This window comes from Lissotriton vulgaris, chromosome 4_1 (genome assembly GCF_964263255.1).
Source record: "Lissotriton vulgaris chromosome 4_1, aLisVul1.2, whole genome shotgun sequence".
Lineage (NCBI taxonomy): Eukaryota > Metazoa > Chordata > Amphibia > Caudata > Salamandridae > Lissotriton > Lissotriton vulgaris.
In genome coordinates this window covers 1,173,414,079-1,173,438,994 of record NC_141691.1, presented here as the reverse complement: position 1 = coordinate 1,173,438,994, position 24,916 = coordinate 1,173,414,079, and the positions used below count along the sequence as shown (strand labels likewise).

The window sequence follows — 24,916 nt, the reverse complement described above, 5'->3', positions numbered from 1 at the left end:
TTCGGCTCCCACACATTCAACAAACATCTACGAGCCTCATGCAGCAGAGCGACCCCAGTGACACACTCCATTACCGCATGCACACGGTGCCAATACGCCGCGACCTCACGGTACTCCCAAAGGATATGAAGGAAGGTGGCACTCATTCCACATCTGCGCTTATACAACCCATCCGAGGAAAAACCCATAGCAACCAAACGAGGACCCGTTACATACACATGGTGAAGAATTTTGAGCTGGACGAGACGGAGACGGGCAGGAATGGCGACCTCTTTCGGGAGGACAGTGCGGACTGCCAGTCCTCGTCATCCAACTCCAACCCGTCTCCGGTCCAGGCCTCCCTAAGACGCACAAGGAGATCCGCCCGATTATTGATTAATTTCTTATAAATCAAGGAGATCGTACTATCGGGCAGATGACCATCAAGTATACGGTCCTCGAGTGGGGAAGATTCAGGGACAGTGGTACCGGCCGTGAAGACCGACAGCAAAGCGTGGCGAACCTGTGCATATCTGAAGAACTCCCTCTCACTCAACTCATACTCACTCTGAAGCACCGCAAAGGACTTGACTGCACCTTTCACCCAGAGATCACCCACTCTGCTAATGCCAATCGTATCCCACTTCTCAAAACCTTTCGTTGTCCAGAGGCATCCCAATCTTTCCAAAGCAAACAAAAGGGGTCGCTCGTGTCAATCGATCATTCTATCCCATGGCCACATTGGCATCTTTCCACACACGCACTGCAATCTTAGTGGGTCCCGTTAGGTTCCTCCTCGCCGTCCGAGAGTAGAGCGCTCTGTTGAAGTTGCCACCAGGCAACTGATATTTATCCATCTCAAAAGCCGGATTTGGACCGGGTGCATACGTAGCATGGTTGATAGCGGACAACTGGGAGGCCCAATAATACCTCCTGATGTCCGGGAGCGCGATGCCCCCGTCATACCAGGGGAGAGTTAGTTTTGCGAGAGCGATGCGTGCGCGACAGTCCCAAACAAGCCTCCTCTGTAAACCCTCCACCTCCCGAAAGTAGGCCGCCGGAATAATTTCAAAAGAGTTCTGGAGTGCGTAGAGAAATCGGGGCAGGGACATCATTTTAAAGAGTGCCGCTCGACCAAATGGCGACAACGGCAATCTACTCCACCGAGCCACGTCCATCTTCAATCGTCGGAGAGGAGGAAGGAGATTATGCTCGTAGCGGACAGCCGGGTCCAACGATACGTAAACCCCAAGTACTTGAAACCGGATTGTGAAATTTGAATGGGAAACCTATTCGGCAAGGGGGGAGGCCGGCGGAGATGACATACACACACGATTTAGACCAATTAATGATCAAACCGGAGTTTTTACCGAAAGAAGTGAGGACGTCAAATAGGACGTTGAGGGATTTACGAGGGGAGGTGAGGTACAAGAGAATATCGTCGGCGTACAACGAAACCCGGTATTCAAAATCGGGGGCCCACTGAATGCCCTTTATCCACGGTTCCCATCGGAGCCAGGCTGCAAGCGGTTCTAGAGCAAGAGCAAAGAGCAGGGGGGACAGCGGACACCCCTGCCTAGTACCCCTCCCGAGAGCAAAGTACTGGGACACCCTACCATTGACAACAACCTGAGCCAGCGGATCCGTATATAAAAGCCTCACCCAACTGATAAATCCCGCACCGAAACCGAACTTCGCCAGAGTGGCCCAAAGATATGGCCATTCTATTGTATCAAAGGCCATCGTGGTGTCCAAGGAAGCCAAGATGGCCGGCTCGGACAGAAACTCCGCCCTAGCGAGAACGCCATGTAAGCGCCGCAAATTGAGAGTAGTGTTCCGGTGCGGAATAAAACCAGATTGATCCGGATGGATCAGGTCACAAATGACAGTGAGTAGACGATTAGCAAGGACCTTGGCGAGAATCTTCGTCTCGGCATTCAGTAGGGAAATAGGCCTGTATGAGGCACAGCGATCACGAGGCTTGCCCTCCTTAGGAATTACAACTATAGTAGCCAGACGCTGGTCACAAGGGAGGGAGCCAAGATCACGCGACTCCATAAACATATCACAAAGACATGGTGCGACTTTATCTGGGCGCAATTTTACAATTCAATAGTCAAGCCATTTGGGCCTATAGCTTTGCCAGAACGGAGGGAACGGATCGCGGTCGCCATCTCGTCGACCGACAACGATGCCTCCATGCACTCTCGATCCTCTTCAGACAGACAGGGCAGCATGATGTCCCTCAGCAATAAACGAGAGTCGTCCTCATCTCTATCGGACACCGGGGAGTAGACCACACAAAATTAGTCAGCAAAACACTCCACAATCTCGCCAGGGTCAGTCACATTCACACCGTCAGAATTCTGAATCACAGGGACCACGCGATTCGCTCTCTCCTTCTTATCAAGCCAGGCAATCAATTTACCCACCTTATCCCCAACATCATACAGTCTACCTGGCTGTTACCTGTACATTATCTTGGCAGCATCTGTAACAAGGGATTTATAGTCAAACTGTTTCAAGCTAAGGGCGTGGAGTCTATCCTGGGTGACACCTAAGTCTAGATCAGCCTCCAACTCCAGTATTTCGGCCTCCAGACTCACGACCTCCCCATTCTTAGCTTTCTTGGTCTCAGCTATTAAAGATAGGGCCTGTCCACGAATAACAGTTTTGAAGGCTTCCCACAGGGACACTGAGGACAAAACAGACCCCTAGTTCTCCAGGAAGTAGTGGTCGAGCGACTTTATGAGGCTGTTACGGGTCTTGGGGTTGTGCAGATGCCAAGGATTGATAGGGGCGATCCGCCCCGCGGCGTGCAACACCGTATTGAAAATAAGCGACACAGGAGAGTGATCCGAAATGCCCCGGGCCAAGTGCCAAACCTCCCCAACGTAGGAGGACTGGACAGCGGGCATGAGGAAGTAGTCAAGCCTGGAGAGACTCCCATGAGCCCCGGAGTGAAAGGTGTATTGACATTGCGTCGGATGCATTAACCTCCAGCAATCCACCAGACCAAAGGTGTCCAAGAACCCACCAAGCCATAATTGGGAAGCGGGAAAGTCCCTGGGGGGGTGGTGGTCCAAATCGCCGGATAGCAAAGAATTAAAGTCCCCACCCATAAGGAGAAGACTATCAGGGAGCTCCAGCATCATCCGACCAACATCCGAGAAAGTGGAGGTCTGGAGGCCTGGGGGAACATATATTGTGACTAAAGAAAGAGTCTTACCCTCCCACCTACCGGTTAGGACGGCGTAACGCCCTCTGTCGTCAAGGATGACATTATGAATCTCTAGAGAGAGGGAAGACCGGACCAGAATACCAACCCCTCTGGAACCAGTGGAGAACCCGGAATGTGCAACCAATCGGTAACCCCACCTATTCATAGCATGACACACATTGCCGACCAAGTGCGTCTCCTGCAGGAGTACCACGTCAAGAGACAAAGAGACACAACTATTACAGTACAACACCCCGTTTTATACGATCCCCTAATCCATTGACGTTCCAAGATATCAACCTCAAACATCTACTCCCCATCCCCACAAGTGTTGCATGAGTCTCCCCACAAAGAGCAGGACACCTGAAGCAGAGAAAGAACCACTATGCCGCCTTGAGAAAGGAAAACACGACCACAAACACCCCCTCCCACCCCCCAACCAAAACCCGTTACAACCCCCCCCCCTCCCTGCACCCCTGCAGTAGACCAAAAAGCCACCCCAAAATGCAGTGTGCCTGTCGCCCTAACAATCCCATTCTACAAAAAGACCCCGGAGGAGGAAAGACGCCCGTCCCCACCCGCCACCCAGATGTGGACTACTGTAAGGCAAAATATACAAAAGAAATAGCACCCAGCTGAGCAATGTCCGATGTTCGGAAGTCAGGGACTGAAAAGTCACTTCTGTGTAGGCTCACCACCCTCGGCACTGCCAGGGTGCTCCGTCCGATCGCCTCGGCCAGGCAGGGAATCCAACCAGTCACTCACATTGTCCGGTCGATCGAAAAAGAAGGTCCGTTCCTCATATTCTACTCGAAGCCTTGTAGGGAAAAGCATCGCGTACTTCAATCCCAGGTCCCGGAGACGTCGCGTAACCCCCTGAAAGCCCATCCTTTGTCTCTGGACAAGTTGAGTGAAGTCCAGGAAAAAATTGACAGAGGAGTTTTCAAATTTCACCGGGCCTTGCACTCTCGATGCCTGCAAGATCGCATCACGGTCTCTGAAATGAAAAAGCTTTGCGATGATAAGCCTCGGAGGAGCACCCGGCTTGGGCTTACCGCCCGGAACACGATGTGCACGCTTCACAGCGAAAAACTTGCTCAGTCCAGAAGGGACAAGATGGGTGAGGATTAGATCTTCATTCAGGAGGTCAACCGAGTGATTCTCAGGATTTTCTGGAACACCTATGATGCGAATGTTGTTGCGTCTTGCCCTGTTCTCGAAATCCACCAGCCGATGGGACATCAGGTCATTGGCCGATTTCAAATTGCCAAGTTCGGTTTGGAGTTCTGACACATCGGCCGTGAGGCTGGAAGTCTTCAAATCCAACGACTTCACTTTCTCATTAGTCTTGGACAGGTCGGCCCTGATTAGAGTGACATCAATGGCGACCGTGTCAATTTTACGAGCCAGAGCCTCATATTGCTGGCCGATGGTCTCCTTCATGCCGGTGATGGCGCCCATAATGTCCTGCAGGGACAGGTCAACAGGAGCAGAAGGGTCTTCTCTGGCGTCCTCCGGGGTACGGCTGGAGAGCCTGGGGGATCCTTTGGCTTGAGTGTACCTGTCCATAATGTTAGTCTGGACCGGTCCCCCACGAAGAGGCGTCTTGGTCTTCCGCTTCTCGGCTTCCCCCCTGCCCGTCATGCTGGAAGATGCGCCCTGGAGGGGCCCGCGAAACCTGGTGAAAATGGCCGCCGGCAGGCCGGGCACCAACAGACCTCAAAAACTGGCTCGTACGGCCAAGAGAAAGTCACGACTTGACCCAATAGGCTATAATGAGGAAGCAGCGCGGACACTAAATGGAGGCTGGATTGGTCCCCAGCCGAGCGAAACAGTCTCTCAGTCAGACCATGCCAGGATCCGGAAACGAAACCGAAAGTGGAGGTACGGCCACCGAGGAGGCCCCACTGCCGTTTTTGTTCAACTTCGTCCCGGATCCACAAGTCGCCAAGTCCCCGGCACGGCCTCCAGGTGGGCCTCAAAAGTTCAAAGTGCCGTAATTTTGGTTACCCAAGTCCGATTTAAATTCTGGAAAGAGTTATGGACTCAGTTGAGGTTCATCTTCGAGAGTCCGTCCAAGAAATCAGGATATCATCAGGATAAATTGCGAGGAGTGGCGAGGGTCCGGGGAGCCCTGTGCTCACGCGACCATCTTGGATGCGCGCTAAGCTCCTCCCCCCTGATCCACAATTTTAATGCATAAAGTTATTTCTACTGAGTCTAAGAACTGCATGTTACAGCTGCTTATTCCTTGTACTTCACAATGTAGACTAAGCTATTAGATTTAAAAGACTTCAAGGCTAAAGATTGCTTGGAACTGAAATAATCTGATCTCTGCTCTGGAGAGGAGGGATTCATAGGATCTCCCAGTGTAGGATACAGATGGGACTTCTCCAATTCGTAGAAGTATTACTGTGGTTCCTAGAAAGTGGCACTGAATGAGTGGGAGATTTTCCTTGCAGGAGGACCAATGCCTGTCTATCGACAGACATGCCCTTGGCAATATGAGTTATCGCAGGATCATTTAAGGGAGACTGACCATCCGACATCCAATATTCTACCCAAACCCACCAGGGCAGTGTTGCTGGTGTGGAAAACTGCATTGAAAAACTTAGGCTGGTACAGTCTTGTGATTACAGAGACACTTGGGAAACAGTGTGGTCATTGATAAACTGGTTAATCTGAGCAGGTTTCTCAATTAGAACATGATTGGGGAATCTAACGGGGCTGACATTTGGACTTCAGAAGGTGTGAAAACATCTGTGTGATAATGCACCGACTCCCCTTTGAGGATTCCCAAGCTTCTTGTTTTCTACCACTAACACATGCCTTGGAAAATTATTTGCAGTAAATGTGGTGTACAGGCCTTTTTTCAGATCAAGAAAAGGGGAACCATTAGAACCTCTGCACAAGAAATGAGTTCCATGGTTTGTAGGACAGTGTTTAACAATGCATCACACTGCCCTGATACACTGAAAGACTGATGGGAAACTGATCAATAAATGAGGAGGAATGAGCTAAGATTTTGAGTTACCCTAGACAATATTTAATCTATTTGGGGTTCAGGCTGGTACAACTGACAATTCTACACTGCAGTTCGCCAGGTTTACCAACACCACATACCTGGGGGACTGTGATCAAGAAGGCACATTCTTCTATACACCACGGAAATGCTTTCTTGTTTGTTCATTCTGGGACAAGGTTCAAATCCACCTGACCGACGTTCTTGCGTTTCCTAAGGAAATTACCACTAAATTGATCTTTATGGGCATCTGGGAAATTGCACTCTGTTGAAATATAACAGACTCTTTAGTGCAGTAAGTTTAAATATTGCAGGGAGTGATATCAGTAAACTGTGGGGCAGCCTGATCACTCCTCTGCCTGTAACATGATGCGCTAACACAGACTGGTACATGAAGGACGAGAAGGTGATTTGTGCTAGCCATGGAGGTCCTTGGCAATTGTTTGAAGTATGGGGACAATGGAGTCACTATCATAGTTTTGATGAACATCCCCTCGATGCAATGTATTGCTGCCACACGTTCAGGTGTTTGAGGGATACATGGGAAACAAGTTGTGTACTTTCTTGCTTTGCCCATTTGATGTACTCTTTTATCTTTACTAGTATCCTTGCTGTTCTCTCAGTGAATCTCTACTGAAATGGAAACATTGTACATTTTTGATTATTGTTCTGTAGACTCTGTGACTGACTGCATAATTTTATGTTGAAGGGGAAAAAAAGAACACTTTGAGGTTTGACATCAGTAAGGCCAAGCAAACCAGATTAATGGTGACTCAAGCAACACTGGATCACCAACCGAGTTAAAAGGTCATAATGGTTGCATTTTGCTACATAAAAACAGTGTCAGCCTATAGTGGTGTCAATTCTGCTTCAGATAAATCATACAAAAGATGCTACATATTAAGAAACATATCATGTCCAATATCTAGTTGTGGAAAGAACTGTTGAGTGGTAAAGACGTAGACATGCATGTCTTTGGGTATCAATTACCTTTAAGGTAGTGGCAGCACTGTGAAAAGGAGACAGAAGATAAAGGACAAGAAGATAATCCATAAAAATGTGGTTTTCTGATTGTTGTGGGGGCAGCTGTATATAGACACTGCTGCATCATCTGTATAGGATGCATAACAATTGGTCCTCACCGAGCTGTTTTTAACTGGAAAATCTTTATTAGTGCAGTAAAAGACAAGCTTAAGACAAACACACACAATCTGAGTGGGGCAGGGCACCAGAAGAGTGATTCTGAAGTGTTCATGAAAGTAGGGGCTTCATGAGGCTGGGATTCATCCTATAGGCAATATTGGAGGTTCAAAGGGCCAGATGTATCAAGCCATTTTCCATTCGCAAACGGGCTGTATTGCAGAATCGGACCATTTTCTAACAGAAAAAGGCAATTTCTAATATATCAAAGGCTTTACATTCACAATTTAGGTAAGTCAGTTGATGCATTCTTTTTATGACACACTTGTTACTGCACGTTCTTTTCACTTAATTGTGAGCACTGGATCTTATTTGAGACTTGATCTATATATTTAGAATATCCTGCAATCTAAAATATGCACTTAATACATTAATTGCAGTCATAATACCCGTTTTTGTGCCTACTTCAATAATTGCCTTGGTAAATTAACTATTATGTGGTCAAAAAGTTTTTTTTAGACCAGATTCTCCTTGTTTACATGATTTATTTTGTATGGTGAACCATTGTTTTTATAATAGACTTTGATTATACAGCATTTAGTAGTGCCAGGGTCACTGCATCTTCACATGTTCTAGTCTTGAAGTCTCTGTTGTAGTCTGTCATTAACTATCTGCACTCTAGTTTTCTAGAACCCTGACAGCTTTAGGGTGGCCTTCCCCAAACATGCCGCCTGCTTACCTACACTTTTAGCTGTATTCTTTTTGTTGACCATAGCACTCTGAGCACTCAACCCCTGCCAACCAGTGCTAAAATGCACGTACTTCTCCCTTAAACATGGTTTTATTGACTTATCCATAATTGGTATAGTTATTATATCCCTAAGTCCCTAGTAGAGGGCACTTCAAAGACCCTCTTTGAAGTCACCCCCACTTCAAAGGCAGAACTGGGTATAAGTATTGAGTCTCTGACCCCACCATTTCAGACGCTTCTGGACTTGTAAAGAAACTCTGCCAAGAAGGACTTCTGTGGTGCTACACTCACTGCCTCTCACCTGGACTGTTGCTCTGCTCTGGAAGAACTATTTTCTGGTGTGCTGTTCTGTTGCCTGCTACCCTCTACCCTTGCTGAGGAAGAACTGGACTCTTGCTTGAACCCAGAGTGTTCTCCAATGGAATGCTGACTTGCTTCCTGTTTTAAGACTCAGGGATATTACAGTCTTACCTCCTACTCCTGTGCCTGGTCCACTGGAAAAAGATACAGGCGTTTGCTCAATTGAAACCAACAAATCCTCTGCTGTGTGAAGCAGAATCAAAGCACCACTGCTGTTTTCAGGACCAGAACCAGCGCATCACACTTGAAACCAGTACATCGCCTACTGAACCGACGTACCGGACCATGCGCATTGCCACTGATGCAGTGAGAGACATACGATGCATCCACTCGACTGCGTGGAGAAACCCAGCGCATCGGCTTTGGAACCAGCACATCTTGGTGCTTCATCTTCGTCATCGGAACAGGCGCATCACCATTGTTGCATGGAGAAAACCGACAAATCACCTAGACCATGGGATAGACACCGACACATCGCTCGCTGCACCCCGCATCTCAATGTTGTGACCAGAATCAAGGTACTTTGTTTAGCGGACCTTTCATGGCTACTGTATCAGGTCCGCGCTCCATCGTGGTCGGCCTGAAATCTTGACTTTGCCTAGCTTCAGCGCTGTTTACACTTTTATCCTTTTAAAATTCATATCTCGACTTCTACTTATTGGATTTTTGTTGTTTTGATCTTGTTTTATTATTAAAATCATAATCTATTTCTCTACACTGGTGTGGAGTCATTGTGTGGTGTTTTCACTATGTTACGGTTTGAAGTGATGCACAAATAGTTTACAAATTGCCTCTTAAATTAAGACTGACTGCTCTGTGCCAAACTACCACAGGGTGAGCACAGGTTAATTTAAGGTGTGTTCCTGAGTTACTCGGACTAGGATTGTGGCTCCTGCTTGGACAGGATGCATACCTTGGTCAACCAGAAACCCAATTTCTAACAAACACCTTATCCAAGGATTGCTTTGACTCCCGTTACACCTGATATCGGTTGACTTTGTAATGAGTTACTCTGATTCAGAGTATACTGGCTTCTTATCCCTTTTTTCTGTCCCCTATCAGTTCCTATAGGACTCTTTGCCCCTAAGGCCCCTTGACGCTCAGCCTCTGCTTCTTGAATTCTCAGTCTCCATGACACCTTCCCTACTGTTGTACTCATTGGTGTGGGAATAGTAATGTTTACCTCTCCGCTATTAAACACTTTACCTACTGTTGCACTGTTTGGAGTGGGAATAGTAATTTTGTGGTTGAGCATGGCATCTGGGGCATGCATCTATAATATCTGGGAACATTTTACTCAGCCTATGAGGGGTCAGGTAAGCTCTATGCACCAACATAAATTGAATTAATGTACACGTTGGGTTGCGTGATACTTTCTAAAGCTGGACGATAGTTGCATTTCTCATTTCTTGTGACAAAACTCCATTCTTCCTTTTTAACATTCATAGTATATGAGCTGCGATTTTTCAAGAAGACCCTTTAAAGAATCCTGAAAGAAAGCCACTTGGCTATGCCACTAACTGAGTAATGCCTCCTCAATACAAACCAATGACATTGGTTAATTCTGCCCAAAACTAAGCTGTTATGCCAACATCAGTCATGGCTACATACAGGTTCTTAAAGTATATGGCAAATGTTTGAGATATTTGAATATGCCTTGTTATAAATGTTCCTGCTTCATCTTCTATTGCACCCACACATCCATCTCTTGCTTTCTTTATGCCTAATAAGCCAGGCTATTAGTTTTTCTGCTTTGATCCCAACATCCTATAGCCCCTTATGCATAGCAATATATTGGGCACATGCCCCGTTGTCTCTCAGGGACCAGTATTCCTGCTTCTTAAGTTGCAATTTCTGTAGTACTAAGCGCACTTTGTTGAAATATGCCTATTTAGCTCAAGAAGTTCTCTACCAGTGAAGCTTGCTTCAGGTAGAGTACAGCCCTGTAGTGCTGAACATATAATAATGATCTCAGGGCCTCTGAATCCAAAGTGATGGTAGGCATGGCATGGAAAGGGAAGTTCTCTCTGACTGTCCTTCAACTTTGCTGGGCTCTAGCTATCTTGAAAGTGCTGACCACAAGACCTTTCGGGTAGGTGGCTAGCGTATCACTTTAGTTCTGAGCATATGCGTGAACATTACTTTTGTTTTAGTGTTGCTTATTTCAGTCCACAGGCTGACATGTCTAAACTGGATAGATCCATGCATGTGACTACAGAATGAATGAAAAAGATTTATAGAGCACAACAAATGGCGTCAAGGCGCTTATAGCAATAGTCCCTGGTAGCCGAGAAATAAAAGAAGCTAGCTAGTGGCTGTTAAAGAGTGAACAGTCACGTCTTTAGAGCCTTACCGAATAAGGTGTAGGATTGAAGATGAAAAATTGATGGGGGAAGAGAGTTCCACAACGTGGATGCCGCCACTGAAAAGGCTCTGCCACTCCATCTTGATCTCTTGTACATAGGTGTCATTAGAAAATATTTTCCAGATGACCAAATTTGTCTGAGGGGGATATAGCCGTGAAATAGATCCCTGAATAGTTGAGGGCCTCTGTTGTTAAGTGCATTGTGGACCAAGCAGAGAGCCTTAAAGGTAATTCGCTTGGTAACAGGAAGCCAATGAAGTTTACGAATCCCTTCAGAGACAGACTGAAATTTAGGGATCTAAAGAATCAGTCTAGCCGCTGCATTTTAGACTAGCTGCAATTTCGCAAGCACAGTCTTGTTCATGTCCAGATAAAGGGTGTTACAATAATCAAGTCTGGACATAGTGCCAAAGTCACCTGTTTTCATGCCTGAATAGGAAAGAAGGGGAATACTTTCCTCAGGGATTTAATTACCCAAGAGAAGATCGAAACCGTCTCAGTTCTCCAAGGTTTTTTGCAGAGGTTGGTGGAGTAGGTAAAGTCCTAACATGTCGGGCCTTCAAAGATTGGACCATACGGAGGGTGGTCCGCCAAAATCAGGACCTCCGTTTTGTCCCCATTCAAACATAGATAATTCCTCCCATCCACGTGGCAACTGCCTGCAAAAAGATTTTAAAATTTGAGGCAATAGCATTAAGATCCTTTGCGAAAGACACAATGACTTGGGTGTCATCAGCATCGGACAATGCTTGGAGCCCAAAAGATCTAATGAGTTGTGCTAGTGGTGAGACATACAAACTGAATTGGGTGGGGTTCAGGAAAGAGCCATGTGGCACCCCACAAGGCAACATTATGGAGTCCGAGCGGTACTGTTCCACCATTATCATCTGAGATCTATCTCTGAGAAAAGATGGCAGGAATTTGAGTGCAAAATCTATAACTCCTAGCTGCTGGAGTCGTTCTTCCAGCAGGGTCAGGGAGACGGTATCCAAAGCTGCAGATAGGTCCAAAAGGACCAGCACTGCAGCCTCCACCGCATCCAACATGGAACGGATGTTATTGACTGCAGATACTAATGCTGTCTCTGTCCCATGGTTGCTCCTAAATCCAAACTGGGAAGCGTCAAGGAGTTGGAATTGTTCGAGATAATTCATAATTTGAGAATTCATATGTTTCTCAAGGATTTTGGTGTGCACAAGCAGCAAGGAGATGGGGGCGGTAGTTTTTAGGTTCTACCGGATCCAAATTGGCTTTATTAAGCAATGGCTTAACTACTGCCTCTTTCTGTATTGATGGAAAACATCCAGATGCAATGACTTTGTTGATACTTTCCGTAAGGCGGGGGAAAGACTATTGGCTCCTAGTTGCAAAATGTTAGAGGGACAGGGGTCTAGTGGGGAACCTGATTTGATATCAAGCAGATAACATTCTGTCTGGTGTTGTGTCAGTAAAGTAAACTGTGAAAGACTTGCTGAGGAGTTATATAGAATGGGCCAGCTGCACTGCAAGTCAAGTGGTATCTGGGGCTCTGTATTTGAAATGTTAGAAAATTTGAATTATGGAGCTCCAGAGCTTTATATATAGACAGCCCTTCATTGTTCTAGTGAAGAGGTTGTTCAATCAATCAATTAATCAATCAATACATTTCTTTATTCAGTTTATAAAAAGACAAACCATAAAAGATAAAAGCAACAAAACATGAATACATTTGATAAAATACGTAAACGTAATACACTACCGCTAAACATACAGACATTGACTCTACCTGTTGCAAGTATGATAGTGGTGATCTATATTGTACAAAATAACATTTAGTCATTAGAGGTTTAATAAAACTTGTCTTTGGATATAGTACTCACAAAAATCATAAAGTGTAATGTGCATTGTTTAGAAAGACCATCACACAATCAATTGGGAAGATCCATCAACGATTGTCCCATCTTTGGATAGGTAATGATGTATAACATTTAGACAAAAATGGGTCAATATATATCTCTGATGGGAACTTGGTGTCATCGTAAGATATAGTTGTATACCCTTAAAAGATATTAGTAAATAGTATGTTCTAACTCTTTCTATGCCCTTTCTTCTCCTATTGCTCGATTAAGTAAACATTTGAATTTCAGTTTGGAGTAAAACTAATAGATTCCAGGTCATCTTATGTTAGCTGGTCATTGAAAAACCTATGCATTTCTTTCATGTAACCCAAGCAAGGGGTATTTGAGGCATAGGCAAGGGATAAACAATCCAGAATGATTGCTCGGTTAAGCGTTGTTTCTGGTTTAGTATAAATTGAGTACCTGAAATAGATCAGATGTAATTTCAACATTACCTCCAGGTACCTCTTCCTCAGTTTTTCATGACAGACACAGGATGAACAACTCTTGAGGACCACAAATAATCTTTGTTTCTAATTATTCTAAACTTTTGGGCGGATCCCACTATCAAAATATCCCAACAGTTCTGCCCTAAGCCATGCAACAAAGAGACATTTACTTTCGTAGACGGTGCACATTTCATTAAGGGGTTTACAGCCCATCTCCCCTCAATTTATTTTGTAAACTGCTAATTCTTTACGCTGCTTAAATGGGTCCACTTACCAGCCAAATACAGTTGAATCCCTAAGTATGTAAATGTATAAACTCTGCTGATAGGGATACCAAAAATAATATTAGGGCGTCTTGGCTACCCCTTGTCCACAGATCATAGTACACGATTTGCTTAGATTTATTTTTCAATCTAATTGGTCTATGAATTTTGTTAAAGCATCACGGCGTTTCCGGAGGACATTTGCTGTTCTTGCCATAAGGATGGCATTGTCCGCAAATGATAACACTGGGATCAGGTGAGCACCTATTGGTGGCAGGTAATTACATGTTGCAACTAAAAACATATCCAGCCTGTTAATGTAGAGTTCAAATGAAAAAAGGGGGCAAGGCCACACCAGTGCCGGATGCACCCTTTGATCACAAATTAAGTAGTACCCTCTCCATTTGAACCATAACAAACTCTAGCAATAGTACTACAATATATTTGATTTGGGATTTTAATTATGGCTTATCCCACCCCCAGTTTTTGAGCCACAGTTTAGAATGATTGATACAGTTAAAAATGCTGCTTAGGTTCATAAAGGCCAAGTGCATAAACCTTTTACCTAGCACATGTGTATTTGTCAATTAAAAGATTTAAATGTAAACATTGCTCGACTGTGCACAAATCTTTTTTAAATCAAAATTGCACATATCACAGTATGAAATGTTTCCCACTCCATAACTCAAGTCTCTCTAATAACATTCTCCTCAACATTTTCACAAGGAGATAAGCTGAAAACATTAATCGTCAAACATGTCCCATTTCTAAAAGTAGGGACTATTCAGTCAAAGATAGATTCAGTCCAAGGTGATGGTAAATCTCCACGCATTGCAGTGTTTAAGACGTTAGCTAAATTAGGAGCCCAGAGATCAGCTGCATTTGAAAATATCAAGGGAGACACCATCTGTCCCAGGCGCTTTTTTGGAGCTACTCTTGTTAACCGCAGAGCACACTCCACTCAACTCAAAGAGAATGGGGTATATGTTATTTTCTTTAACCCTTTTACTGCGGCGGCTATTCCGTCGCAGTGCTAAGGGGCGGGGGGCCCGCGCGGCGGCCCCGGGCTGGTGACGGAACCGCTCCATCGCGCCCCTCATGTGAGCTGTGCTTGTGACGGAACGGTTCCGCCACGGCCCGCCCGCTCAGTAGAACGCGCGGCGCAGGCGCGGCGAGCGGGCCGTGACAGAACCGTTCTGTCACCAGCACAGCCCATTCGAGGGGCATGACGGAACAGTTTTGTCACAAGCGTGGGAGGGGTTAATCAAATTACTGTCTGATGTTGCAAGTTACCTCGAGTGCCGCATAAAAAAAATAGTAAGATGGTTTACTAAATCTGTGGCACGAATCAAAGTGTCAATAAAAGGCGTTGTTGCTGCCCTAAAAAATAGTTTTTGTTTTTTCTGTATTTGAACCAGATATAAAACAACTTGGATGCAATGGCATGTGAGGGGACTGGGTGAGGAACGAGAAGGACATGGTCCTGTAGAGGGACAAAGAAAGACAAGCACTATGTATGCCAACACCTCATGTATACTCCAATATGTTTCATATATACACATCTCACAATCTCTAGAATGTTACAACAAGCATGTATTAACAGGAAGAAGCATTGAACAGCCTCATGAATCTATGGTGCAGGTACAAATGCCTTTATTTAAAGACTATCAAATAGGTGTCATCAACCATCATTTGAGTTATTGTGGGGCTATAAGGGCCCACTTTGCGTGAACTCCATTTATAGGAGAGTTGATGTTCCCAGTCCCAAAGTTCCAAAGTTCCAACCAATGGACTACTAGAAAACGTTAGGTACCTTCACCAATTATCTTTCTCACCTTTGAACAGATTCCCAAGCAATACTCCCCCTAGGAGGTGGGCACAAAGGACATTCAAAGGAAGAAATCCTGCACGACCAAGTGAGTGAAATGGCCTTGGCTTTCCCATTCAGAATCCAAGCAATAGAGCTTGACAAAGGCATGGAGGTAAGCCCATGTCACCGCCTTTACCTAAGTACAAGACTCTGTTGAGGTCGGCATGAATGACTTTGCCCTGGAGGAAAGGGCTTGAATCCCTTTAGGAGGTTCTTTCTTTACGAGCGCATAGCAGATCTTAATGCACATCAATATCCAATGAGAAAGTGTTCTATTTTGAACAACCCTACCTTTTCTGCTGGCCGTGTACCTAACAAAGAGCTTGTCATCAAACCTGATCTTCTTCATGCAACTAATGTATTAACTAATAGCACACCTGGAGTCCAGATTTGTAAATATTTTTTAGAATTGCTCTTTATTAAAGGAATTGCGTACATGATGAGAAGGAAACAAAATACAATTCCAGCTAACATAGAATACTTGAAACATGATAACGATGAACAGAGGTATCAATGCTAATATTTTGATAGTCAGAGCAAACCTACATGATGATGAGCTGGGAAATAAGTTTACGAGGCGACAAAAGGGAAGGGTAGTTGTGGGAGGGAGCAGCCCGCCTGGGAGTAGACTGAATGGTTAGGGAAACTGGGGGGGGAGGGCCTACATGAACTGATGGTACCAAGGAGAGTGTGGACATGGGTCGTTGTGGGAGGGAGCAGCCCGCCTGGGAGTAGACTGAATGGTTAGGGAAACTGGGGGGGGAGGACCTACATGAACTGATGGTACCAAGGAGAGTGTGGACACCTAACCACCCCTAAATTCAAATATGCACGTCTGGGAGGTCAATCCATTTCAGTTAAAGCAGCCTCTGCCTGGAATGCTCTCCCCTTTTCCCTCAGAGCCTCGCCAACCATTTCTGTGTTTAAGAAAGATCTCAAGACCCATCTGTTCAATGCCCCTCTCTTATAGTTCATCCAGGTTTTGCTCCAGCACTTATGTTCTCAATCCACTCACCGCGCCAGGATACCCCGTGGTAACAGAGCGCGCTATAAAAGTTTTAATAAACATAAACATAAACATGGGTCGAATAGCTGTAGAAAGGAGGTAAATATGGTGGTCGAAATCAGAGCCTGGCTCCAAAGCCTGTGGTATGATATCCCATCTTGTGATCTGAGGGACTCCCCCATCCTTGTGTTGCAATGTCCTGACCACATCGTCCTCTACCGTAGTCTGTGTCAACGTTTCCAGGGAGGGATGGGTGGGGTGGCAGCGGCCTTGCTTTTCATTGCTATCGCCAGTCACACAAGCGCTAGAGCCAGGTCGAAGAACTTAGACCTGGCCTTACCTGCCATGGGACCAAGACCAGTAGGCATGTCTTCGGGGTATTAATGTGGTGTGTTCGAGTGTTATGTGTGAGGTAGGCACAAACCACAGTCCAGAAGGGCCTCAGTACAGGACACAACCAGATCCTATGAAAAAAGACAGAGTTATCAAAGTGGCATCTAGGGCATATCTATGAATATAGTGGTAACAGTCTGAGCAGTCGTGTGGAGGTCAGGTAAGTGGAGTGAGAAAAGTTCAATTGTAGCAGCTTCAGGTGTGCGTTTCTGGAGATCTTGGAGATACAACCTAGGAGGTTGGACCAGTTCTGTCTGGACAGGTCGATTTGCTGGTTCTTGCTCCAGCAGAATCAAGGAGCCAGCAACACGGGTCCACCACCCTTGCACAAAACCCTGTACACATTAGGGATCCTGTGCCTTTTGAGGCTCCTGGTCAAAAGCATATGAAGAACAAGGTTGGGGTTGGAAACAGAACCAGGGGAATAACGAGTGCAGTGTATGTAAGGACCTGTCCCAGCAAAAGTCCATACACCTAGCAAAGTTCTGCTAATGTAAAGTCCTCCCGTATTGAACAGCTTCCTTTGGGCTTTGGGCGTCTAATATCACCCGGTACTAGTGTGCCCAAGTGGCTGGCACCTTGATCTCAGCAAAGCTGGGCAGGAACTTGAGAAATTGAAATTGAAAGGCTTTTATAGAGCGCATGGCTACCAGAAGGCCTCCCAGCGCTAGAGACAAAAGTCCTCACCGAACTAAGAATGGAAGTCATCGAAAGAAAAAGGGTTTTAGAAGTTTCCAGAAGGACATATAGTTGTTTTCCAGACAAATGTTAATGGGAAGCCGGTTCCAGCATTTAGCGGCAATATATGTGAACCGGCGAACCCCGCTCCGAGCTTTGTTAATCCTGGGGACAACTGCAAGTCCCTTATTTTCCGCACGCAGGGATCTGTTGGGAAGATAAGGGGGAATGATGGATCGTGGAATCGGTGGGCCCGTAGCTGCGAGGGATCCATGGACCAGGCACATTGCCTTAAACTGAATACGTTCAGCCACTGGAAGCCAGTGAAGAGAGGCCATGAGCGGCCCCGCAGATTCCCGGCTATGGACCTGCATAAGGAGGCGTGCCGCATAGTTTTGAACGGTTTGTAGTCTTTTAATAGTTGAACACAGAGCACCTAGGTACAGCACATTAGCGTAGTCAAGCCTAGAAAGAATCAAGGCTTGGATCATCAGTCTCCTTGCTCTGAATGGCAGCAGTGGGATTCATTTTCTGAGCATCTTCAGGATTCCATAACAGGTGCCTGCCACCTTTCGTGCTTGCTCTTTAAAGTTAAGGCTCTGGTCTAGCCAGACACCAAGACTTTCTTTCTGTTCTTTAGGGGGAGGCATATCGCCTAAGCAGTTGGGCCAGAAAACATTGGCATCCAGGATAGTAGGATTGCCCAGAAACATCAACTCAGTTTTTGCTCCGTTGAGTTTTAAAAAAGGTCCTTCCATCCAAGTGGAAACCTTGACCAGACAGTCAGCCATATTAGACCTTGCTTTGTCAGCTTGATTAAGGGATACGATCAGCTGAGGGTCATCCGCATAGGTGACAATCTGAATGCCGAAGGGCTTAACCACTTTGGCGAGAGACGACATGTATACATTGAAGAGAGTGGGGCTCAGGGAAGAGTCCTGAGGAACCCCGCATCTCAAGAGAGGAAGGTCCAGTGAATATGCGGATTTACAATGCCTGGGGGTGAACTGTTGAGACCAGCAGTGCCGGATCACACGGAGTAGAAGTGAGGACCTGGTACCTTGGAAAGAAGACGTCCCATAAAACACCCGTACAGGACACCTGAAGCCAGAGATAATGAGTTTCAAGCGGCGTGTCCAGAGACAACCAGGTCATAAGCCAAGGTTATGTCTCGTAATCCAGTGACCCCAGTCCGCCAGCATCCAAGGAACGGAAGGATTTGTCCCAGGCCACCAGGTGTCTACTCACCACACAGATCAGTCTGGAAAGCCAGGAGCTGAGTTCACGGAGCGTGGATCGATAAAATACCAAAGGGAGGTTGGAGAACAGATATAGCAGGCGTGGCAGAGCCACCATTTTCAGTAAGGCTATGTAGCCCATTGAAGAAAGTGGAAACTGCTGCCAGAAAGCTGAAGAGAGGTGCGGGGCTGCCATCAGCCTGTTGAGATTACCTTCATGGATGGTGTTCAGGACACTGTAGACATGGACATCCAGATACTTGAAAGTGCGTGGGGCACACAGGAGTCTGTCAGTAGGAGTCTAGTGTGTTCATGATCGGTGCCACTCCAGTGGTGATGTTGCATATGCATATTAGAATATCATCCACATATGGCAATATGGAATGATTATCGGCAGCTAGCTGTAGTTTGATTCTGGGGCCCTCGAGACGTATCTTGCATGCCAGCAGCTACAACGTGGAGGAACCCCTGCCTGTTGCCTCTATGTATACCCAAGGGTCGAAATATTCCCGCCTGGTCTAGACCTACTTAACCGGATTCATGTAAAGATATTATCTCACCACAGAAATGTATGTGTCGTAGCACTGCAAACAAGTATGACCAGGACAGGCTATCAAAAACCTTCTCTATGTCAATGTAGACTACAACAGCTAGTGTAACATCTAATGCAAAGTTAAAGTCTCCATCCACTAGCAGGGGCTAAGTTAGTGAGTGTTGCATGACTTTGTCCACGGTGTGCGTTAGGCTTGACAGCCTTAGGGTGGCCTTCCCCCCCACCAATTTTCTGCCTACCTCCTCCACTTTTCTGACCTCTTTTTTGTAATCTTTGAGACTCTGTGCACTTTACGCCTGGTATACAGTTCTAAAGTGCCTGTGCTATCTCTCCTAAACATGGTAGCATTGGTTCTTCCCCAATTGCCATATTTAATTTGCTTATAAGTCCCTAATAAAGTGATATCCCCAGTACCCAGGGCCTGTAAATGAAATGCTACTCGCGAGCCTCTGAAATGGCCCATTAGCCATTGCTCAGGCCTGCATTGCAGAGCCTGTGTGTGCAGTTTTACACTGCTACGTTGACCCAGAAAAATAAACCTTTTGCCAGGACCAAACCTTCCCTTTTTATACATATAAGACACCCCTAAGGTAGGCCGTGGACAAACCAGAGGGCACGGTGCACTATATTTAAAAGGCAGGACATGTACTTTTAAGTTTTACCTGTCCTGATAGTGAAAAACTACCAAAGATGTTTTTCACAACTACATAGCCTATCTCTCCATTACGATAACATAGGGATTACCTCATTACATTTTATAAGTATGATTTCCAATTAGGAAGAGATAAGTCCCCAAGTCTGGTATCCCATGGAATTCCAAATTTAAAATTCTAATTTATGGTGAAGTCGGATTTTAAATTACAATTCTGGAAATACCACTAATGTAAAATTGCTATTTTCTTACTTTGGGCATCTGGTGCCCATTGCCTATCTCTGATCAGTCTGGAATGGGTGACAGCTGGCCTTTGTGCATTCCCCCTAGACGGCCATACACAATGGGAGCTTAGGTGTGACTTGATGGGCCATCCTGAGAGGATGGGAAGGAGGAGCTGGACCCAGCTTCACTTACAACTAAATATGCTGTGTCCTGTACCCACACAAAGTGCTGCATAGTACCTTTATGTGCTTCAAAAGACCTGTCTTTGAAGTGTCCCCCCAAGAACTAAATGAAAAAGTAAAGTCACATTCCCAACATTAATTGTACCTTACGAGGAAGATTGTCTGTTTGTAGCTGCAGTTATATCAAGGACTCTGTCTGGGACACTCTCTACTGCAACTTCCTCTGATCCTCACGGAGAAGGCCACCACAACCGCATAGATCTTGACCTCAACTGCAGTCCTAGTGGAGTTTACCGCTTCCATGATTTGTGCAACTCTGTTAGGGCGGGGCACCACAGGCGTCAAGGCCTGGGCCAACACTGAGGTGGACACCGACGGTGCCATTGATTTGTGGCCTGTTGGATCTTGGTTTTCCCATGATTGCTACTGTGAGGGGAGTTCTCTGTAATGCAGTCAACGCGCCCAGCTTTCAAATTTATCCCGCTTACAAAGACAGTGTAGACCTGGCAGCACGAGCAGCCAAGCCTTCTGTGCTGGGAGCCCCTCCTAGAATGTCACTTGTGTTGATGTTGTATAGAGGAGGAACAACAGGAAATACTGCCCAATGAGCAGTAGAGTGGTCCGGCCCACCACCTAATCCCTCCACCCAAGTGCAGAGGGGTGGAAGGAGGTCTTCTGAATAAGAGATCCCCAGGACAACAATAAGTGGGTGATGGATATGTGTTCTGCGGCAACGTCGGGTGTGATCATATGGGCCTAAAAGAGAGAACAAACGTTCATGGCAGGAGGGTTCTCTCGCTAACCATGACCACAGAACATGTGGTATTAGCACAGAAGGTGCATTTATGGACAGTCAGTTCGGTGGCCTAAAGGGTGTTTAGAGGTAAGCCTGCCTGTCGGGGCCTTCCAAGCAGGATTTTCAGCCTGCTCCGAGCCACGCTTAGTGCCAGTCCTAGGCTACAGAGCTGGGGGCCTGGCCTGATGCGTCGTCATGACTGGTGCGACGACAGCGGGGCAAGCTAGGTATTAAAGCAGTCGGTCACCCTCAGGGGCTGGGGAAGCCTTCCCCACCCCTATGGTGTTCACAGACACCCGATGGCAAGTGCGGGGCCCGCACCGGGGTTGGATGGTTGAGGATAAGAGTGGTGGGTCAGGGGAAAACCTCAGGCTGTGGCCACCATCTTCCATGTCACAGGCTGGCCCAAACCTGGGGTCTAGCTTATGCTACTCTTCCTTCTCCTTAGTCAGATGGGGCAGCAGATAGAAGGTCAGATGGGGCAGCAGATAGAAGGTAGGCAGGGTGATAGATTGCTGCATATGGAAAGGATACATCACCTTAGGAAGGAAAACTTCCTTATTTTGAAGAACAATCTTATCCAAGAAGAAAGCACGTAAAGGGCAGCCGGACACTCAAGGCCTGAAGCTTGCTAATTCGACGAGTCGAGGTAGAGCAATCAAAACCACAGTCTTTAAGGTAAGCAATCTTAACTGACAACTATGCAGGGCTCAAACGGAGCACCCATCAGGAAAGTCAAAACTAAATGTATGTCCCATTGAGGCATAAAAGTGTAAAGGCGAAACATGCTCCTCAAACCCTTAAAAAAGTCAAATAACCACAGTGAACAAAGAAGGTTAGTCAGGGAAACATAAAATGGCTGACAAAGCTGAAACATATCCTTTGACCTGAAACTCATAGTGAAACAGTAACATCCACTTCAACTGAAACGCGTCCCCCAAAGCTCCTTAGGATAGATACTGGAGAGTACAGAATGTCGTGCAATGGGCATTGCTGTGAGTGGCAAAAGGCATGTACCACATGGCAAAGATGCTCGGAAAAAACCTCCAGGATGACGCCAACTGAGGCTGCAGCTCAGATGTTCTATGAACCTGACAGATAATTGGCTTCCAGCCAAAGCCCCTGTTGGTCCATCCAAGTCAGCACTTTCCAACAGAGAAGGTGAGACCCACTTTTTCCAGTTTATTAATGTACCATGTCATAATCGCATGGTGCATCAAGATCTCAACGGATTGACTGTGAAGGGATAGGTGTAAGGAACTGACAGCCAGTCGGAATGTCCTCAGTTCAAGCCGACTGATGTGAACTTCATGATCTTCTAGTGTTCAGTGGTATCTGATCTCATGTTCCCTCAGTTGAGTGCTCCACCTAAAGGTGGCCTCCTCCATCACCAACATGTGCACTGTAGGATCAATATATGAATGTGCACACCCTGCAAGTCAAGGGACACCTTCCAGTCTTCCACATCCAGTGCCAGACAAAACGGAGTCATAAATAGCATCCTGAACTTCTCCTTAGGTAGGTACCAATTCAGGAGGCTGAGGTCTAGGATTGGATGAGAACCTCCTACCTTGTTCAGAACCTGTAAGAACCAAGAGTAGCTTGCCTTCCCATTGTATACTCTGGCACCAATTCCACTGCTCCCATTTGCAGCAGACAGCCACTTCCTGCTGCATAATCCATAGATGGTCCTTGGACATAAGGAAATGCCAGGGAGGGGCATGAGGAAGTTACAGCCGGAAAACTAGAGTATATCCCTTTTCCACATTCTACAGGATTCACTTATTTGAAGTTATGATCTTCCAGGCCTGCAGGATATAAAATATCTGTTCTCCTAGGTGGTAGACATAGTCTGAACCTGTCAGCAGCATAATTTGCCCCTTCCCTTGTACTGCAGAACAAGAGGATTTTGCTGAGGTTGACTGTCTGAAGTGAAAGTCTCTGCCAAAAGCTTTGGCCCGACAAAGGTCCTGTGCCGAAGAATGCAGTCCTAGTGATCTTGCTGTGGGTCTACCCTCCTTTAATCACTCCAGAACGGTCTCTGCTTTTTTTACCAGAGAGGCGCTCGCCGTCAAATGGCATGTCAATGAGTGGGTTTAGGCCATCATCTGAGAACCCTGTTGAGTGCAGATAGGTTGGTCACCTTAAAGCAACAGTAAAGCCCACTGCTCTTGCAAAGCAGTAGGCCATGTTGAGGCCTGCCCCGATTTTATTGTGGGAACCATCCTGCCCATCATGGACCACCTCTACAAAGATACCCCTGAGGTGATCTGTAAAGTTGGGGCCACCATTCTCACCATAGCACAAAGTATGTGAATGTGCAGGGAAGGCTTACGGGTTTAATCTTGTAGGGGAGGATGCTTTAATCTCTCGGGAGAGGGATGGAATGACAAGACAGCAGGGCTCCCCAGGAGATCCTGTGTACAGTTGTGCTACAGTGTGATTTACTGCTGGACATGGGGTTGGCTTAGACTACAGCTGTTTCACAGCGTCCACAGGATCCTCATTAAATGAGCGGAGAGGCTTCACTGTAGGGATAATCTACTGTAATATATTGGCTGAGATATTCATCCGTTTCTGAACTGCAGGGAGAAGAAGCTACAGCACTTCAGCCGCTTTCTTAAATAAGACATGGAAGGAGGCAATCTCCACCAGTGACCAGCAAGGGTCTAGACCAGTGTCAATATCCAGGGATTTATCCAACCAACCGGCCTTCTTCAAGGACAACAGACCTGATGCATGAAAAGGGAGAAGGGGGGATTGTTATCTGTGCCCCCTGGCCATCTGCAGGTCTGAATTCAAACAAAAAAAGTTATGAATCGTGCTGCAATACTGCCATTGTATGCTTCCTCTCAGTATTGTTCCTCCTTAAGGAAGCACTGAGGCACTCCCCTGAACTTCAGCCATTTAATTGGTGGCAGGAGGAGTTGCTGAGAGGTGGTTGAACAGATGGAAGCACCAGGGGCCTTAGGGGTACCAGCAGCACTGGATTTGGAGCCAAAGTTGGTGATAGGGTCAGCATCGAAGTTGAAGTGGGTAGCCCCATCAATGGTCCCCTGTGTAGGACCAAAAGTCAGATATCGCTGGGAGAAATCCATACGGTGTCAGGTGGATGCCAGGTACTGAAGGAGAGAAGCCTCATAAGGTCCCTAGAGAACTGAAAGGCGCATCAGAGGGCACTGCTGCTCGCCAAAATATGTCCATCAGAGGATAAGGAAGAAGGCTGGATCGGTATCCGGTGCTGGAAATTCAGGATATACAGGGGCCAGCATTCCCGCTGGTGCAGAGGGAAGCGGCATTGGTGCCAGCAGCACTGGCAAGGCCAACAGGGATAATGCTACTAACTCCGGCTCCAGAGAGAAAGGAACTAGAGATAAAATCATGGACTGGAGGGGCAGAAGTTGCAGCTTATCAGGAACACGGCTGTCCACAAAAACACAGAAAAATGTGGTCTTGCTGGGCGACATACAGGGGCGCAGACTTAACTGCCCCTACCATCATCGGACCCCCTTCAAACCCGGTCTATACTTCTCCCCGAGTCCTAGATACTCTAGTTGAGCGGCTCAGTCATCTCCATGTACACACTGTGACATATCTCGTTTGGTGAACTATGTGATAACCTGTGCCAAGTTTGGTTCTAGTTTTGGGGCCTGCAGTTTCACAGGCTAGCTTGTTCATTAAAAGTAACAGGTACTGTCTTACTCGAAATGTATCCATGATGTATGCTTTGGGTATCACCCGTCATGTACCACTAAACTCAATAAAAGCTGTTGTTAAAAAAAACATGGACTAGAGGCGTATTCCTGAATTTTCTTGTGGGAGAAGAGGAATGCTTATTTTCGTCTTGTGGTGCCTCATCATCTCCCTCGAGTATTTAGAAGACGGTGAAGAGTTAAA

At 46.3% G+C, this 24,916-nt stretch overlaps 1 protein-coding gene across 2 annotated transcripts in view; it reads right to left on the bottom strand.

The window, feature by feature from the left end:
* PIGN (phosphatidylinositol glycan anchor biosynthesis class N) overlaps positions 1–24,916 on the bottom strand; it is a 1,076,629-nt gene that overhangs the window by 798,288 nt on the left and 253,425 nt on the right. The window lies entirely within an intron of this gene.